Genomic DNA, 19,870 nt, shown 5'->3' with positions numbered 1-19,870 from the left:
GAGACAGACAACAATAAGCGCTTAGTACAGTGCTCTGCACACAGTAGGCGCTCAATAAATACTACTGAATCAATCAATCGTATTTACTGAGCGCTTACTGTGTGCAGAGCACTGTAATAAGCGCTTGGGAAGTCCAAGTTGGCAACATATATAGACGGTCCCTACCCAACAGTGGGCTCACAGTCTGGAAGAAATGAATGAAAGACAAAACATGTTAACAAAATAAAATAAGTAGACTGTGGGCCCACTGTTGGGTAGGGACCGTCTCTATATGTTGCCAACTTGGACTTCCCAAGCGCTCTGCACACAGTAAGCGCTCAATAAATACGATTGATTGATTGATAAATAGAAGAGTAAATATGTACAAGTAAAATAGAGTGATAAGTGCGTACAAACATATATACAGGTGCTGTGGGGAGGGGGTGGAGGTAAGGCGGGGGGATGGCTCGCACGTGCTCTTTTAGACGACGCCCCAAATGGTGCCTTTTGAAAATATTTCGATCCTTTTCTGCCTAAAATGGCCAGTTAATGTATAAGGGCGGGGGGCCCGTGTAGGCTCTGAGGGGTTGAAGTTTCAAGCGAGTCTAATTTTAGCTTTATTATTGGGTGAGAGAGGAGGTGGAATTAACAGCCACAAATTCTCCCCAGCATTGAGCACAGTGCTTCGCTATTTTATTTATATGTTTTGTTTTGTTCTCTGTCTCCCCCTTCTAGACTGTGAGCCCACTGTTGGGTAGGGACTGTCTCTATATGTTGCCAATTTGTACTTCCCAAGCGCTTAGTACAGTGCTCTGCACATAGTAAGCGCTCAATAAATACGATTGATGATGATGATGAGCCCACTGTTGGGTAGAGACTGTCTCTAGATGTTGCCAACTTGGACTTCCCAAGCGCTTGGTACGGTGCTCTGTACACAGTTAAGCGCTCAATAAATACGATTGATTGATTGATTGATTGATTCCCAAGCGCTTGGTACAGTGCTCTGCACACAGTAAGCGCTCAATAAATACGATTGATTGATTGATTGATTCCCAAGCGCTGGGTACAGTGTTCTGCACACAGTAAGCGCTCAATAAATACGATTGATTGATTCCCAAGCGCTTGGTACAGTGTTCTGCACACAGTAAGCGCTCAATAAATACGACTGAATGAGTGAATGAATGAAAGGTCCAGTGGCGGGGGGGCCGGGATTGGGTCTGATGTCTCCCCCTTCTCCCACCCCTCGCTCCTCTTCCCACCCCCCAATCCGCCTCTTTCTTCCTTCTTGAAGTGGGATTTTATTGTTGGGATGGTAAAGCCCCCAAGTTATCAATCAATCAATCAATCAATCATATTTATTGAGCGCTTACTGTGTGCGGAGCACTGGACTAAGCGCTTGGGAAGTCCAAGTTGGCACCATATAGAGACAGTCCCTACCCAACAGCGGGCTCACAGTCTAAAAGGGGGAGACAGAGAACAAAACCAAACACACTAACAAAATAAAATAGGTAGAATAGATATGTACAAGTAAAATAAATAGAGTAATAATAATAATGGCATTTATTAAGCGCTTACTACGTGCAAAGCACTGCTCTAAGCGCTGGGGAGGTTACAAGGTAATCAGGTTGTCCCACTTGGGGCTCACAGGCTTCATCCCCATTTTACAGATGAGGGAACTGAGGCCCAGAGAAGTGAAGCGACTCGCCCAAAGCCACACAGCTGACACGTGGCAGAGCCGGGATTTGAACCCACGACCTCTGGCTCCAAAGCCCGGGCTCTTTTCCATCGAGCCACGCTGCTTCTCTATGTACGAGCATCTACACACACATACAGGTGCTGTGGGGGAAGATGGAGCGCTTACGGCATGCAGAGCACTGTACTGAGCGCTTGGGCAGTCCCCCTCTCCATCCCCCCATCTTACCTCCTTCCCTTCCCCACAGCACCTCTATATATGTATATATGTTTGTACATATTTATTACTCTATTTTACTTGTACATATCTATTCTATTTTATTTTGTTAGTATGTTTGGTTATGTTCTCTGTCTCCCCCTTTTTAGACTGTGAGCCCACTGTTGGGTAGGGACTGTCGCTATGTGTTGCCAATTTGTACTTCCCAAGCGCTTAGTACAGTGCTCTGCACATAGTAAGCGCTCAATAAATACGATGATGATGATGAAGCATCTATACACATATACAGGTACTGTGGGGGAGATGGAGCGCTTACGGCGTGCAGAGCACTGTACTGAGCGCTTGGGAAGTCCCCCTCTCCATCCCCCCATCTTACCTCCTTCCCTTCCCCACAGCACCTGTATATATGTTTGTACATATTTATCACTCTATTTATTTTCCTTGTACCTATCTATTCTATTTATTTTATTTTGTCAGTATGTTCGGTTCTGTTCTCTGTCTCCCCCTTTTAGACTGTGAGCCCACTGTTGGGTAGGGAGCACCTGTATATATGTTTGTACATATTTATCACTCTATTTTCCTTGTACCTATCTATTCTATTTATTTTATTTTGTCAGTACGTTTGGTTCTGTTCTCTGTCTCCCCCTTTTAGACTGTGAGCCCACTGTTGGGTAGGGAGCACCTGTATATATGTTTGTACATATTTATCACTCTATTTATTTTCCTTGTACCTATCTATTCTATTTATTTTATTTTGTCAGTACGTTTGGTTCTGTTCTCTGTCTCCCCCTTTTAGACTGTGAGCCCACTGTTGGGTAGGGAGCACCTGTATATATGTTTGTACATATTTATCACTCTATTTATTTTCCTTGTACCCGTCTATTCTATTTATTTTATTTTGTCAGTACGTTTGGTTCTGTTCTCTGTCTCCCCCTTTTTAGACTGTGAGCCCACTGTTGGGTAGGGAGCACCTGTATATATGTTCGTACACATTTATCACTCTATTTATTTTACTTGTACCTATCTATTCCGTTTATTTTATTTTGTCAGTACGTTTGGTTCTGTTCTCTGTCTCCCCCTTTTTAGACTGTGAGCCCACTGTTGGGTAGGGACTGTCTCTCTACATTGCCAATTTGTGCTTCCCAAGCGCTTAGTACAGTGCTCTGCACATAGTGAGCGCTCAATAAATACGATTGATGAGGATGATGATGATGATGATGAAGTTGGCAACCTAGAGAGACAGGCCGAGGGCAGCACCTTGGGCCTCCCTCCCTCCTTCCCTCAGTGGGCCCCGCCCGGCCGACGGGGGGGGGGCGCGCACGCGCAGTGGCGCGCGCGCGCGCTTGGAGGGCGCGCGCCGGGCCTTATTCAAATGCCGCCCGCTGCCGCTGTGATTCGCGGGCCTCGCGTTCCATATGGTAATGAGGGGGGGGGCGGCTCGCACGGCAGCCCGTTGGGGACAAAACGCACCGGCTCCGCGGTACGCGAAGCCTCCCCCCCCCCCCACCGCGGGGCCTTAAAGGAGCCGACCCTCCGGCCGCGGCCGTGCACGCGCAACCGCACGCACGCGCGCCCGCCCGCAAATTCCCACGCCTCCCGGCCCATTCCCATTCCCACCGTCGGGATAGATACACCTTCCGAGCGGGGCTGGGAAACCAAACCGATCCAACCCGCCGTCAACCGTGGGATCCTATAACCATTCCCCAAGAGAGCAGGAAATATACTTTACCACCGCACTGTCGCTATCTACGGTCAGGTAAGAACTAACCTAACGGACGACGGTTTCTGTTTCCTTTTTTGTTTTTTTTTAATGTTTTACGTGTAGCCATCTGACCACTTTTTATTGGGTGACCTGCCGTATGGGTGCCTTAGAGGAGGGCTCGTAAAACTGGAGCTTTGGGTAGGGACTGTCTCTGTATGTTGCCAGTTTGTACATCCCAAGCGCTTAGTACAGTGCTCTGCACATAGTAAGCGCTCAATAAATACGATTGATGATGATGATGATGATGATGGAGCGAGAGGTAACGCTGGACGTACCGCAGGAACCGCCAAAGAGTGATAGTAGGGAGGCCGAGATGAATTATCTCTGAATTATCCGGAATGAAAAATGAAAAATAACACTGGAAATACCGTAAGAGCCGCCAAAGAGGGAAAGTAGGGAGGCCGAGGTGGGCGCTGAATAACCCGGAATGAAAAATAACACATCTCCGCAGATTTGAAAGAAAAGCCATGTAGGACTGCATGATGGTCTTTAGGGAGGGCCAACTTCGGCCCCATACGTTCATGCAGGTAAGTCGTTCATAAGAAAGTAATTACCTATGCCTGTAGACTTCTTTCATTGAATTCTTTTAGACTGTGAGCCCACTGTTGGGTAGGGACTGTCTCTCTATGTTGCCAACTTGGACTTCCCAAGCGCTTAGTACAGTGCTCTGCACACAGTAAGCGCTCAGTAAATACGATTGATGGATGGATTGAATACGATGCGTCGGTGTGCACGTTGTTCTTTTTAAAAGGCTCTGCCAACTGTGTTCCTGGTTTTGAAAGACAGAGGATTTTCGACTAGGAAAACGTGGCATTTTCCATTTTCAGTCTGTTTTAAAGCCACTGCGTTTTGAAAGCGTGCGGCTACGAAGGAGAAACGGCCCTAAATAGCCTTTAAATCCGCCTCGGGGCCTGGGAATTTAAGGACAAACAGATTGGCCGAAAACAGGTGATATTTTGCCAAGTCCAGCAGGAAGGATGCCTTTCCCGACGCGATCTGCTATCTGGTCGAAACCACCCAAGTTAAAGACGAAAGGTAGCTGTTAAGGGAGGACGTACAATATGGTTGAAAATGTCTTCCTTACAGAAAGCTGTCCATTCCTAGGTCTTCAAATTGGAAAAGGAATATTTCCAAATAAGACATTCCTGAAACCAGCAGGGCAGCGCATGCGAACCGACCTAGTCATTCAGCCTCGAAATATTAGAAATCGTTTCAGACAGTTCCCATTCCACGCCTTAGCCCCCAAACTGCATTTTTGCTAATAGGAAGTTGATCGGGCGATCGAACTTTCAGCCTCGAGCCGTTGATACTGCAACCCATCGAGGTATATGTCAGGAAAATGTGTCTCTTCTTTTATGACCAAACAAGCGTATTGTACAGCTTGCGCTGACCAGCTGCAAACTGTGCGGATTTGAAACCGTAAGCCCAAAGAAGCAGGGAGGAAACTGTGCAGATTACAGAGCATATAGAGCGGCAGAGTGAACATAAAGGGAGATGAAAACGAGAGAACCGGAACTTTTAGTGAATTAAAAAGAAATGCAAATATACCTTTACATATGCATCAGTATTAAAAATAATACACGCTGGAACCAACAGGAGCAGCAGCAGGAGCAGCAGCAGGAGGAGAGGAGAATGGAGGAGCAGCGGAGCCCTGATTATGCATAGTCTGGAGCAGCCTCCTCTCTAACCTGTTCTTCTCCGTGCGGTGCTGCAGGCCGTCCTCAGCCACCCACCGAACGGGAGCAGAAACAGCCTTCCCCCAGGCTACCCCCATTATTTTCTTTTTTTCTTTTGGGGGGTTTGGTTGTCGTTCGAAGGGGGTTCCACTCGCCCTTTAATTAAAATCTGCAATAAAAGGAAGATCGCGCCCGGATGGCACAGCCTCCTCTTCTGCGGGATTTGCATATTTTTGCAATGCCCTAATTTCCCTGATGCATGTAAATGTAGCCGGACGGCGAGGGAGCCATGTGGCTGACGTCAGTGGACGTGACCTCGCTGCTTAAACCTTGAACGGGAAGCCGGGGATGGGGGGAAAACACGGAGTGGGACCGTGGCAGCGAAGGAGGCACAACCGGCCGGAGGGACTGGCACCGGGTGCCACGGCAACCAAAGCAACAGCCGAGCAGGTGGAAACCGCACCGGCATCCGGAGGGTATCAGAACCAGCAGAAGCACAGTCTGGGCCAACATGTGTGACCACCTCCCACCCCACCCGCCTGGGCCTGTTCCTCCACCGTTCTGACAACATCTACCCTCCACGCCCCCGAGTCCCCCTGTGTGGGTTTCCCCCTAAAATCCCCCGAGAAAAATTAAGAACCGTATCCCCAGGTACCATAGCTGAAGATTTCCGAACCTGGAACTTCTGTCTTTGCTTGTCACCAGAAGAGGAAAGGGGACAGCCCGTGCAACCTACTTATCCGCAAAACCGTTAATGCCTGAGATACACGTGCTCTCAGTAAGGTGGAGTGATCCAGGCTGTTTCTGTCGGTACCGGTTTACCCGTCCGTGGTAGCACCCTCCCAGGTTAGCGTGGAGATGGGGTCTCTCCGGTTTTCCCACTCTGTTCGGTGTTTTGATTTGTTCAGGTGGTGTGTGGGCGGCTAAACAGGGAGGAAAGCCAGAGGTGCGAAGGGCACACTACGTGTGCACGTGTGTGTGTGTGTGTCCCAATCAATCAATCGTATTTATTGAGCGCTTACTGTGTGCAGAGCACTGTACTAAGCGCTTGGGAAGTACAAATTGGCAACATATAGAGACAGTCCCTGCCCAACAGTGGGCTCACAGTCCCAGCCTCCGTGGCACTGGTCCGCCTGCCCATCGACCCTTGTCTTAGGCTCTTGGGAAGAGGGAAGGCCGAGGGAGAGAGCGGAACAACTCAGTCTCTCCAGTCTCATTGTTAAAAAGAAGGGAGAGGAAGGAGGGAAGGGAATGGGGGTGAAGGAGGCAAGGCAGACAGGCGTACAGGGGGTCGGCGGGGCCTCTCCACCGAGGACCAACCCCATCCCGGCCACCCCCCTGCCATTGGCCTCCGGGCATAGGAAGCTGCAGCATCCCGGCCCGGGGCACCCAAACAGCCGCCTCTTTCGTCTCCTTCCAGGCACCGGGGGAGCCTCGAGCCTAGCAGGTGGTCCGCGGTGGACCGGGGCAACCTCCTGTGGCTACCGAGGGCGGGGGGAGCCGGCCCTGGCCCTCCCCTCCCGCCTCGGGAGCCCGAGGGGCGGGTTGGGGGTTCAGCCTCCAGGAGGGACCAGTTTTCCCGGGGCCGGGAGAAGTTTTCAGCGCCGTGGTTGGTGCCGGGGAGAGGAGGAGAGGTGAGGCTGGGGGATGGCGGCCGAGGGGGGCGGGGACGGGGGAGGAGGAGGAGGAGGAGGATGCAGGGGAGGAGGAGGAGGAGGAGGGGGCGCGCAATCAGCAAGCAGCCGGGGCTCTGCTTTGGGGAGGTCCCGGTGCTCCACAAAGAGCTTTGTCTTCTTGGCAGGCCCAGGGCCATGGAAGCACATGCATGCGAGGTGTGTGTTTGTGTGTGTGTGTGTGTGTTGTGTGTGCGGAGGCGCGCTCCCGCCTGGCTGGCCTGCCCCGGGATTGCGCTTGGCGGGAAACCCTTAGGCGGCCCGGCCCGGCCCGAGCTCCCGGGAGCCGCATTTCCTTACGGGGCCTCGTTGGGGTGGTTACCCCGCTCTCCTCCTCCTCCTCCCTCCCTTCCCTTCCCTGGCCTCCCCTCCACCCCCCGACTGATTTTCCTTCCCCCGCCACACACACAGACACACACAGGCACGCGCGCACACACACACACACACCCACCAGAGCCTTCCCCAATAGGCAAAAGCAACCTTCTGCAGACACACAACCTCCACCCGCAGCCCCACACTCTTCCAGTGCAAACAACCTTCTGCAGACACACAACCTCCACCCGCAGCCCCACACTCTTCCAGTACACATGCACAGTCCCACTTCTCCGCATAAGCACTTTGAGCCCCCCTCCATCCTCCACCTTCTGTCACTAGGCATCCCACCCCAATTTTCCTCCACTTTCCCTCAACCTTCCACCAGCCTTTCCTTCTCTCTCATGCACAAGCATTCCCTGGAAAACACACACACACACACACTTTCTTTTTCTACCCCACCAGTAGTTAGCCCCTGTGGCCCTTCTATAATACCTTATGAATGGCCTAAGAGTTTAATGAATAAAAATCCCCCCCCCTCCATGTGTCGCTCGTCTTTAGCCAAACATATTTAACCACCATAACAAAAGAAGAAAATCTCGAAGGAGGGGACCTTTAAGGAAAATAGGTGCAGCCAAAAGGTCATTCTACAAGTTTGCAAATAAAATCGTCCAGAATCTTTTTTGAGGAAGCCCTCAAGTTTCAGAAAACGGTGCAGTGACCGAAGACCAAGGCACAGAAGAAGCCATTCTTAAAAAAAGTGGATCCAGAGAAACCAAGAGAAAACTCGAGAGAGGAAAAAAAAGGGAAGAAAAAGAAAAGGCGAAAGAAGTTTCCAAAGAAATGTATGCTCGCCCCCCCCCCGCCCCCCGCCACAATAGGAAAATGTAACTATTGCTCTTCTTTAGACTAGACATTTCTAATTTGTTCCGTCTGTCAGAAGGGGACTATGAGAGGTTTTGGTGCAAATTCATTATCTCTGGCAACGCATAACGTATAGGAGGACCTGAAAAAGACCGTGGCAATGGATGAACAATAGGGCTTCAGTTCATCAGCAACAAAAGCATTGGGGAAATTGGTTGAATTTCAGAGCACGTCCTCCTCAGCAGAGAGGGCTGGACTAGACCTTGGCCAACCTCCCAAAAAACTTGCAGAGCCTCACATCCAACACCTCACTCTCTTCTCGGGGGCGTAGGGAGCAAATACCTGACATGGAGGGGGAAAAAAAGTTATTTTTTTCTTCTTTTTCATACTTACCCCAACCTCCTCCCCATCTCCCTTGGATGGAAGCTTTATTTAAACTATTTTAGACTCGACCAAGCAAGAATAATTCGGTGGACTTAAACGGCAGCTTTAAACAGCGGTGAAGAGAGGGATGGTCTTGAATTTTTGGAGACCCGAGAGAAATCCGCTTTCCGGGGCTTCAGTGTTTAGGTGGGTTTGACCGTGGGATCTTTTCCTCTTTCCGGAGATTTGAATCGCCACCAGCTAGATTGGGGAGCAAATGAAAGGAAACATGTAAGTACCTTGGCGTAATGTGCAAGGGGAGAACTTATGATGATGGTGCTTCTGTATCAGTGGTCCTTCTGTGTTTTCTGGGAACCGCACGTTGCGAGGATTGCTTGCCCTCGATGTGTATTTTCTCTGGTTCGGGGCTCGGGGAAGGGGGTGAACACCTGCTTGAGTCGGGCTGGGGGTGCAGGGTCAATCCCGGCACCCCGAAAGCAGGTCCTCTGGGCTGGGAAAGCTCCAGTTCTCCCCCCTTTCCCTCCCACCAGGAGAGGGTTTCGCCTTGTGATGAATTCAGCCGGTGCCTTGGATTGGTTAATTGATTTTGGGGGATATGATGCTAAACCTGTTGATCTGGTACGGAGTTTGGGTCTGTACTGTCAAAAACCAAACCGGACAACTTGGAGGGAGCTTTTGGCTTGAGCTTTTAGAAGAAAAAGGTTGGCTCCTGGAACCGTTTCAGGACCGTGCTCGGGATATCGCCAGGGAAAATCCGACTTGGCATTGCAGAGTGCCGGTTGAACGCTGCCCATCAATCCTTTCTCCCGGTTTCTTAAAAACGACGTTTTCCGACGATGGAAACTTGTAGTGAAGAGCCTCGGAGAAGGGGAGACTTCTTTTCTAGGCGGAAAGTAGGCAAGGAGGCTTGCTCTTACTTCCGAATCGGTGATCCTCCCAAAGAGAGGGATCTCGAAGTTCAGCTTCATGAAAATAGGCGTTTCGTTGTGTTGCGAACTAGTTGCGAGATATTTTAGCCCGGTAGAGTTTCCTGCGCTTGGGGAGTGTTCGCCTAACCCAGGCCAGGCTCGGGAAAGCTGTTCACTTTTGGGTGGGACGGATTTGCCGGGGGCGAGGGGAGCAGAAGAGGGTCGGAGCTGAGCGATGCGGGGTTTTCTTCAACCAGTGGAACGGTGGCTAGTGCTTAGGAATCGTTTGGAAGAATTTATTTCAGCCTGAAAATTAATCAGAACTTGAACAGCGTCGTACACTGTCGTGGCCACGGTCAGGGGGCCCTTCTGGGAGATACAGGCCGCCACATAAGGGTGCAGCCACCCTAGGCCAAACACAGCCGGTGGAGGGGCTACTCGACAATTGTCTCTCCCTCCTCCTCTCCTCACTTCCCTGGTTCTAGCAATCACAGCTCTGACTAGGACGGGGAAGCTCCAAAAGGCGTCATGGAAAGTACTACTTTTTTTTTACCATAAAGCACTAATAATCATAATCCTAATAACAATAAGAAATCAATTTGGGGGAGAGTATAAAAGTGGGCGATCGGGGAGATACAGAAGAAGACATGCCAAATCATTCACTGATTTAGAAGGAAAAAGAACCGATCAGGATGACCTGAGATGCATATGCCCCACATCCCATTTAAAGTAACTGTATCAAAATCTATTTGTCCATCTAGTGGATGTCATTTGTTTTAAGTCATCCGTTTTTGAAATAACTGGAATTTTGGTCATATATGTTTCTGGAAACTGGTGTGCTTCTACATTTACATATGATCTAAAAATCATTAGTTGGAGGAAACTTCCCATATTTCTGGTTGGTAGTTTGCCCTTTTCCAAGATTTGTTACACCTCCAGGGTTTGTCCCCTAACCTCTCTCAAAAAGAAAACAAAACCCCCCAAAAACCCCTTCCAACATATTTTTAATAATCTTAACAGGAGAAAATTTCCCATATTGTATGCGTTATGCATCCCTAGTATAACGATTCTATTTAAATGCAAATTAGCATATTTAACTCTTCACACACCAAGAGCCTTACACACATTCTGCCTACTGCATGGGTTGTCATGTCATTTTAAGGAACTAATAACTTCAATAGTGAGCAAATTTGGGCATGATAAATTCTAACAAGTATACTGGTTAGCACGGGTGCACCTGTGAATTATAAAATTGCATTCAAAACAGAATCTGGATTTAAAGATATGTGTTAAAGCTATGATCATTTTGTTTCCGTGGTTGTTTTTCAGATGAAGCTACAAAGAGACCTAAGAGGAGAAGATAAATAACACACCAAAAGGTAATCTTTCTTTCTTTCTTTCTATTTGTTTGTTTGTTTGTTTGTTTGCTACACAAAGTGCAACTCAAAACTAGAAAAAGAAAATGCAGTATTTGCTGTATGGCACACCTAAGGTCTTGGGTATAATTAAGTTCACACAACCTATGCAATATGTAAAATTGAAGGAGAGCTAAGCTTTCATATCTGCAGTTTGGCTTTTTAATATGTAGTACTCTGAATGTTCTATATCAAGCATGGCACAAACATAACACATAATTGCCTATAAAAAAGAAATTCTGGATTCAGAGGAAATAATAGGACACTTTTACTAGAAAGCAAGCCAGTCAAGTGCCTTACTTGAGCTATACAAATAGCTGTAATTAAATGGCTTTTATATAGGAAATGGTTGCCTTGACTGTATTACTGGACTGTGGTTTACATCTATGTGAACTGTACAAACCAAATATGAAAAGGGGATTCCTGCAATGGTCTGATTCTCTCTGAATTCTGCAGTAGCACAGACAGGATCGACTGGGTAGATCTGAATTCACAGAATAGATGTTATCTGATTTTAATACATGAAACATCTTAAACTTTCCACGTTAGCCTGAGCAGAGGTTGTTTATTCCCAAGAAAACCAGGATGTTTCACTTTACATCACAGCCATCTGGAGACCTATAAAAAGATTAGAAAACAAGCATGACAATCACGTCCTAATCTGCTGACCATTAATGGGAATTTATTAGATAGCAAGCAGACAAGGCATTTGGATTCAGTACATCTTTCAATATGCAGATTATAGCTGAACTGTATTCTACTACTCAGCTATCTATAGAGCAGAAACATCTGAAATGAAAGCGTGTAGGTATTAGTAATTGCTCTTTACAATTGAGAATGAATGCATGTAGACAGTGCTAGTCATCCTCAAAATAGCAAAGTTGCTTCAACTTGTTTCATATTTTGTATAATAGTACACTAATATAATGGGCTATGAACAATTGCTCGATAAAGCTTTACAGTATTCAAATAATCAGGCATCTGCAGATTTCTGAAAGACCTACTGGATGATTGAGAGGTAGAAGGTTTAATTGGTAATGTGGCTAATGAACAGTGAGGTTCTAATAGTCACGTTGGCTATTTTCACTTCCTGGGGCTCCAATGATTAATCTCCAGTGTATGTGACAGGTACAGTGGCTAGACCTCCAGACAGTTGGTGTGACTAGGTGATGTGGCCTAGAATAGAATAGACTATTTCAATACAGTATTTTTTTTCCTCCTCATTTTAAATGTATATTTAAATCACACAGATCTCACATTTCTGGCCCATTTGGCATTCAGCTGTCAGTGCTCCAGGGTGTTTATGAAAATGTATTTAGTGTTGGTCATACATGTGATAGTATATAGAAAGATATACTCCATTCACTCCCATGTACTCCCATGATCAATACACTACACGTGAGCACATGTACACCTACACATAGTAAGGTAGATAGTGAACGTATTTTGATGGTCAGGTTTTTTACTTGAATAGTTTAATACATCTCATCACATGCTTTATGTAATACATGCCCTTCCACTAACGCTTCTGGGCCTAAGATACTGAAATTAAAAAAAATAATTCCTATCTGGTATAGGAGAGCTCTTTGGAGTTTTCCATAATGTCTAAATGATCTTCTGCTTTTACTTGGATTTTCTGTGTCAATAGCCTGGATTGTGACTATATATTCCAATGTAATGAAGAAGCAATGGTGGATTGCTAGATGGTGGAGTTCCTCCATGAATTAGAAGCAGTTTGTTGTCTACAGTTGCTTTAAAAAAACTAACAAAATGCACATGCAATACTGGCAGATATTGCCTTATATATAACAGTTTGATTTATGAAAAATGTCCAGCCTATCCTATGGTCTAGTTCATTGGCATACGGTGCTTCATTTAAAGGGCAAGGATCTCAGAGTCATTGGCCTTTTAAACAATCTGGGTAAATAATGGGTAACGGATTAGTTATCTGTACAGATAATCTTTAGGAACATGGGTAGTGTTTAAGACATTAATTTGGCAATACAGTAATATCATTTCTTCTCATTTTTAACCTTCTCTAATATTTAGTAGTTATTCTTGTCAGTAGGATGTATTGCTGTATGTATATTTGTAAGTAGGTAGTAGTAGGTAAATTGTGAACCCCTCACATATGCCTGCAACGTATACAAATTAGTAGAGTTAGTGAAACAAAGGTGTTCATTTTGAGAGTGTTTGAACATATCTGGATAGCTAGTTAACCAGTACAAATGAAAGTACTAAATTAGCTCTTGGAAATCAGTTGAAGAATGCCCTGAGCGTGAACTGAAAAAACGTATAATGTTTTCTCAGTTTATATTTTACAAAGAGAGTACCTGAACTCATAATTATTTTAAATATACCAGTCAGGAGCCATATCGGTGCTGAATTTGCATCTTATGCAAACTGTAACATGGATGTGATGTTGAGGGCATAAATTAGAATAAAAATGGATAAATATTGTAGATATACAATAAAGATACAGATTACTGCCCAGAGAAATAGGAAAAGGGATATAAACCGTGAATTGTGTGTACTCAGCAAATTTCCATGAAAAGTAATCAGCTAAGTAATGTATTACAGCATCTGTGCACACATACTTTATATATATATAATATTATGTATTATTAAGGAGAGGAGTAAAGGGGGAGGGGCGAGGGGAATCTAAAATTTTCAAAATCTTAGGTAATGTATTTTTTCAGGAACTTACAACTGTTTTTCTTTCCAGTTCCTTTGGGTAATATGTTTGCTTTTATCCAACTGATGTGGGAAAAATACAAAAATAAAAAAAGCAGTCTTTTTATTAAAGCAAGTGGTTTACAATATTTTATCAAATTATTGGAGTGTTTACCTGTGAAGTACATTCTAATGCCCACACGAATCCTCACCCCCCCGCCCTCCATTACATACTCCCCCTCTGTCTTCTCTCTCTCTCTCTCTCTCTCTCTCTCTCTCTCTCTCTCCCCCCCTCCCCCTCCCTCTCCCTCTCCCTCTCTCCCTCTCCCTCCCTCTCTCTCCCCTCTATCCCTCCTCCCCCCTCTTCCTCTCTCCCCCCACCAATTCTCCTCCCTTCTCCCCTTAACTCCTAAACAGATACCGTATAGATATTGTAAAATGTACTGGGGCCAGGATGGAGTCTGCTCCTCGCAGGATTCAGTATCAACTTACAAAGCAAAATGCGCTGCACAACGGCCGTGGTGCAAGGACCCGAAAATCACTCTAGATACAAAACATGACTGAGATGTGAAGCCATTAAAAACACAGCACCAGAGCAAATTGTCAATGTAATTACCCATCGACTCGCTGCGTAATACAGATCTGATTCCCAGTCCCAGAAAGCAAGGCCCTGCTTTAAGCAATAGCAAAGTGCCTCACATCTCTCTGCACATGCAGTCTGCCAGAAGAGAAATGCAGGCAAAGACGTTACCCAGATCTGAAACGCTTTTATCTGTCCTTAGAGAGAGATTTCTTCCAGTCTTTGGATATTAGAGCGATCTACACACTAGCGACAAGGAAGGTAAAAAAAAAAAAGGAAGAAAAAAAGGCCGCGGGTTGATTTTCCAGCAGCAGTCGGTAGCGCTAGAGGAAGGGATGTTGATTGAGAAAATAGGAATTGTTGCAGTGCTGCTGCTGCTGCTGCTGTTTCTTCTGCTGCTGTTGTTGATGCAGTAGGCGCGGGGCAGATTGCTGATCACTGATGCATATCAATAACCATGTACTTGAGATTTCTCATGACATCACCATCACCTTGGTCTCCCGCGGTCTCAAACCTTTGACCTTGCCGGGCTGGTCCACATTTTGGCACTGAAAGCCCCTCCAATGATGGCCCTTTTCTCCTTCTTTCAGACCGGGGGCAGCAGCACTCCAGCAAGACGGCATCTTCTCCTCCCCAGCCCTAGAAGCCCTGTGAAACCGAGGACCTTCCCCCTAAAACACACACACACACAAGATATTGGCCAGCAAGCTTGCCTCCATTTGGTAAAAAGCTCTATACGGTGCATAATCCAAAAGGATCAGGAGCAGATCCTTGAATCAGCTTGTCACTTCTTCTAGAAAATGGGATTTTTTTTTTGTTTCCTCCTTACACGGCGCTGGAAAATGCCGATGGCTTTACACATCTCTATAGAGGGAGGCTAAAGAGTCTTTCGTGAGAATGAAGCAATTTACAATGCAAATAGAGGCCTGTGAAGGGATGGATGCACCTTAATAGCTGGTTTTATTTTCTGATTATTAGATGAATTGTTGACTCTCGCTGCCGGAAATTACTTGCTGAAAGAAAAAAAAAAGTTCGGGATAAACTTTGAAGGCCACAGCTCTCTTTTTGGATGTGTCTTAGCTGCACACATACACACAGACAAAAACCAGGTCACAATTGCATAAGAGGATGAATCTTTTAAAGCACGGCGGCAACAACGGTTGGAGGAGACGGCATTTCTGTGGAAAAGAACCTGGAGCCTGGATTCTAGCGAGGAGAAGGAAAAAAAAAAGTCTGGTGAGGGAAGCGAGTTGTTATCTTTGGTTATCTAGCTGTATGAGTGTATTGGTCTTCATAAAGCTAGATAACCGAAAGTAAGAACTCCTTCAAGATCATCGTGGAGCGCGTCACAATGAGAAGCCACTGCAAGAGACAGTAAAACCGGAAAGGTCAGGAATGCTTTCTGTATCTCTAAACATTTTACGGCGAAGAAGGGCGTGGAGAAGATGGTGACACACATTTCCGAATTATGAAGTTATCAGCTGTCTCAAGAGGAGTACTTAAATGCTGCAAACAAGAAACAATGCTGAGGGTAAACAATGCATGTGCAACCTTTGCTGTTCTGATAAAAGTTCTTAGTTTAAGGGCTTATGTATTTTTTTTAGAAAGATGTGTTTAGAGATACGGAGTATCTGTTGCAAAATGACTCGATGCAGTTAAATGACTTTTTACCCCCCCCCCCCCCCGCCCCCCAAGTCAATGTGGAACAGTTTGGACATTTTGTGAGAAAATATCTTAAAATGTATTTGGGTTTTATTTCAAGTGATATGAAATCAGGTGGGGTTTTTTTTTAAAGTTAACACTGGAGTGTAGGGAAGGTCCATAATTTATGTCTACTGAGAACTCGGTGGAGCTGCAAAAATGGAAAAAAAAAGTGATGGCTGATTTTTATTCTTCTATTCAAAATGCAAGGACAGATGCTTCTCTGTTCCAAGAGGGTTTCCTTGAGGAAGCTACTGAAGCAGAAAGACATGATGGAGACGAGATCGCCTCCCCCCTTGTCAAAGTGTTAAAAAATGTTCTGTGTCTTACTCTGCGTCTAGCATTGGAAATGAAAGTGACATTTACGCCAAAACCCACGTGTGCGCCTCCTCTCTTTTTGTTTAAGGATGATCAGGTCTATCCAGGAAACAGCTCTGGCATCCCAAACTGAAATAATTAGGACGTATATAGACCTGACCAAAAAAAAAAAAAAAATGGAAAGGGGGTGGGGAATCGGAGGGTCTGTCCTGCCTAATTGATTCCGCTAAACGGAATGCAGGAGATGTGAACGGCTGGACGGCTCCATTCCCACGCTCGGGGGCAAGTCGTAATGCCATGGCCCGGCAGCCTATGACAGACAGCCCTGTTGGGGGGTGTGGGGTATGAAAAAAACATCAAGTGCACCACACCATACTCATCTCCATTGCTTAAGAAAGTAGAGGCATTTCCCACCCACAGCCATCTGCAGGCTCCCAAGGGAGAATACCAACTGTTCTGTGACTGCTGCATACTGTCTGTTTCTGTTAATTCTATAACCACTGTTTAATCTGCCCATAATTAAGTTTGGGGTTTTTTCCCCTACAGTTGAGATTTCCAATATTTAAGATAAAGGCAGAGGACCTGTATAAAACATTCTAAAGAAGTTCGCTTCCTTATGACACCTGCCTTTCCCTTCTCCCCCCCCCCCCACCTCCCTGCCCAATCCTTCATTCTCTCCTTATCTTCCGCCCACAAACCTCCACCTATTTCCTCTCCCAAACTCTCAGGCATCACTTTTTGGTTTGCCACCTACCTTTTTTTAAAAAAAATCAATATAGCTATAGGCGTTTAGCATTATCATTAAGAACACAGTGGGTACCTTTTGACCTGATAGCCTACCAGGTTATTTCATTGGTTGTGGTATTACCTAGGACTCGACTTAAGGGTTTTTCCAAACCCACCTGGCAGTGATTCTATTCAGCGTTCAAAATTTCAAGATCTGCTTCCAAAAATTCTCAGAAGCAAAGCACTTTGCAAAGAACTTTGTAATACTGCAAGGAAAGCGCCAGTGAAATAACCTGCCTGAACCTTTATTTATCCCCATTTCATATAGTGTGCCATATCACGTGCCATATACCTATGGATATGCATTTAAAGATGTATCTACAAACTGTGTACCTCTACAGCTAGAAACATGACTCAAAGGGCCCGTGCCTCTCAAATGGCCTCCAATGCTTGTAATCCATTTAGAATTTTTTTGGCAGAGAAGTAAATTCTGGTATACAGTTCGAACGATTGACAAGACTTCAGATCTGAGGGGTCTGAACTTTCACTGGTAGTTTCAGCTAGAACTGAGAGAGACTTTATTTACATAAATTCCCACTTTGGCTGCTGTACACGTGCCAAAGTTTTACTACTGTAGTGACCGGTGAGGAGACCCTTGTTTATTTACATTTGAAGCACTGTTTGTGCAAACAACCTTTCATTGTTAAGTGCCTGTGTGCCTTTCATTTACTTCATGTCCAGGGGTGCTATTTACCTAGAGCCATTGTCTACTACAATTAACATTTACATTACAAAGTGTGTGGTTTTCTTTCTCAAGGAGGTGCAATTAGGGCAATAAGATGTTTGCTGGGGAAACCTATTGTTTACTGAAAGCACTCAATGGAGTCAAATTACTTAAGCTTTTGCTTGCGTCTTGGTCTTTTATGTAAATGTGTTAAATATAACATCTAAGGAAAATAAACAATATTATAATTATGTGTTTGCCATTGTCATATCAAACTTGCTTTGTACCATACTAATGTTACATGACTATCAATCAATAAAATACATTTCAATGTTATTTTTTTTTACTGTTCCACTGCTCTGCTGCAACATGTCCCAATTTTTTCTTTTTATATTGCGCATCAAACTTCTGACATTTTGTTTTTTGTTCAAGGACTTCGATATGAGATAGAACATACTGTGTCTTGAAGGGTTTAAAAGATAATCCAGAAAATGCCCCCCACCCCCCAATAAGGAGATATTTCTTTGAAATTTGAAATATTCCAGTGGCATGTAGCTTTAAGTCAAAGGAAGTGTAAATATCAGTTAAGTAGTTCTTTGAAAGCTAGTTTTAACATTGACAGAAACCGGATCAAGTTTATTTAGCATACCACTGCATTGTAAAACAGTTGGAGTGAAGTTGCAGGTTGCGTGAGTATGCATGTTAACTAGTGGGAACCGAGACTTATTCTTTGTGAAAGGGAGAGCAGCAGATTGCTTTGCAAGGCCAATGTTAAAAAGGCAGCTGAATTTAACACCATCTGGAAGAAAAGATCCCTTCACGACTTTCTCACACCGTCAGACAAAACTAGTGTCTCTTGTTCTGAGCCCTTGTCTATGCGACCATACAATACTGAGTCATTATACTTTTGCTGAGAGAAAATTTGAGAACACAATATGGGTAACCAGTGAATGACCAAGTTTCATTGTGCCCGCTTAAGTCGATTGAAATCTACGTCTAGGGCTATGAATGGTAGCATTGTTTTCCTCACCGGGGCTGTACTAAATGTCAGCACAGTGTAAAGAAAAACTTGAAGTCTGCAAATAACTTACCAGATCTCAATTATAATATTTTCCCACACTAGAACTAATATCATTGCTAGCCTCTACAATGCAGAAAATACAAGAAGAAACGAAAAATAATGAGTTCATTTAGAAGTTATTTGAGCAAGACAAATATTTAAATTTGGGGAGGGTGACTTGAATTCGGGGTGTAGGTGGTGTTGGGAGGAGGAATTATTATTGAAAAGATCAAACTTCCCATATGCTTACCACGTAATTCAAACAAACAAACAAACCACGAAACATTACGTTAGTATAAGGCCGGTGCTCAACAGCTTTTGCCTGGAACTGGTGGTGTGAACCGGCGCCCTGCTCATGGTCTGGTTAAGTTTTGACAACCACTGCTCATTCAGAATCGCATCTTTACGACTGACATTAAAGCTCCACCCTGCTTCCTTCCCCCCGCCCCGAAAACATTTGACAGAAATTTGCAACTTATTGGCACTTGCTTTGTTGATTCTGATGTCCTCAGAAATGCGCCTTTTGCCATCTCCCTTTTGTGTTCACCTTTCCACGTGCTAACTTTTTTTTCTGTCCCATTGACAAATCAGGTTCTACCGTAATTTAACCTTTATGTAGACTGGCTGTCAGTAAACAATTTCAGAAGGGAGGCAGCTCGAACATCTCACAAGGAGTTAGTTCTTTCCGTTTTATTGAGAGGTCTGTTTTAAATCTAACTGGCTTACAGGTTTGGTTGTTGTGTCAGCAAATGTCGCGTGTAAGTGCAAAACAGTAATTGCAGTTTTGTTGAATGATACCTGTGTTGCCAACCTCAAACAGACTATTAAGAACATTCCTAAACAGGGACATTAATGCAGGTGTTCCTGTTCAGACACTCTTGGCGAAATGCTTAGCCATCTGCCAATAAAACGATATTTGAAGAAATATTTCACCATATTTGAACGATATTTGAAGAAATTAGAGTTATATCTTGGCCGGCGTTTTTGGTAACCCTTTAACTAGCCAGTACGGTAGACTTTAAAATGTAATAATGAAGTTGTGAGGGATAAAGACACACGTACGTTGAAGGAAGCCAAAACTTTTGTTTGAAATCCAGAAAGCTGAGGAAGTCTGTCACTTGGTAAACAGAAAACTGTAGTCGTACTGTTGCAGGTTTGTGAATAGGCATACTTAGAAGGGCAATAACCCCCTGCCGAACTTACCAT

At 45.0% G+C, this 19,870-nt stretch overlaps 1 long non-coding RNA gene across 2 annotated transcripts in view; it reads left to right on the top strand.

Annotated features, from left to right (window-relative positions):
• The first annotated feature begins 3,513 nt into the window (after positions 1-3,513).
• The window catches only part of LOC119944703, a 118,663-nt gene continuing 102,306 nt past the window's right edge, over positions 3,514-19,870 (top strand). Inside the window, exons 1-3 of one of the 2 annotated variants that reach the window (XR_005455938.1) lie at positions 3,514-3,644; positions 10,797-10,846; positions 14,726-15,808. This is a non-coding gene — a long non-coding RNA (uncharacterized LOC119944703). Of the gene's footprint in view, positions 3,645-10,796; positions 10,847-14,725; positions 15,809-19,870 lie in introns of those variants that run through there. The other variant, XR_005455937.1, reaches the window with a different exon arrangement.

Source organism: Tachyglossus aculeatus, chromosome 23 (genome assembly GCF_015852505.1).
Source record: "Tachyglossus aculeatus isolate mTacAcu1 chromosome 23, mTacAcu1.pri, whole genome shotgun sequence".
NCBI classification, from domain to species: Eukaryota; Metazoa; Chordata; class Mammalia; order Monotremata; family Tachyglossidae; genus Tachyglossus; species Tachyglossus aculeatus.
Note: the sequence above shows the minus strand (reverse complement) of the source record. Positions and strands in the feature narration are given on the sequence as shown.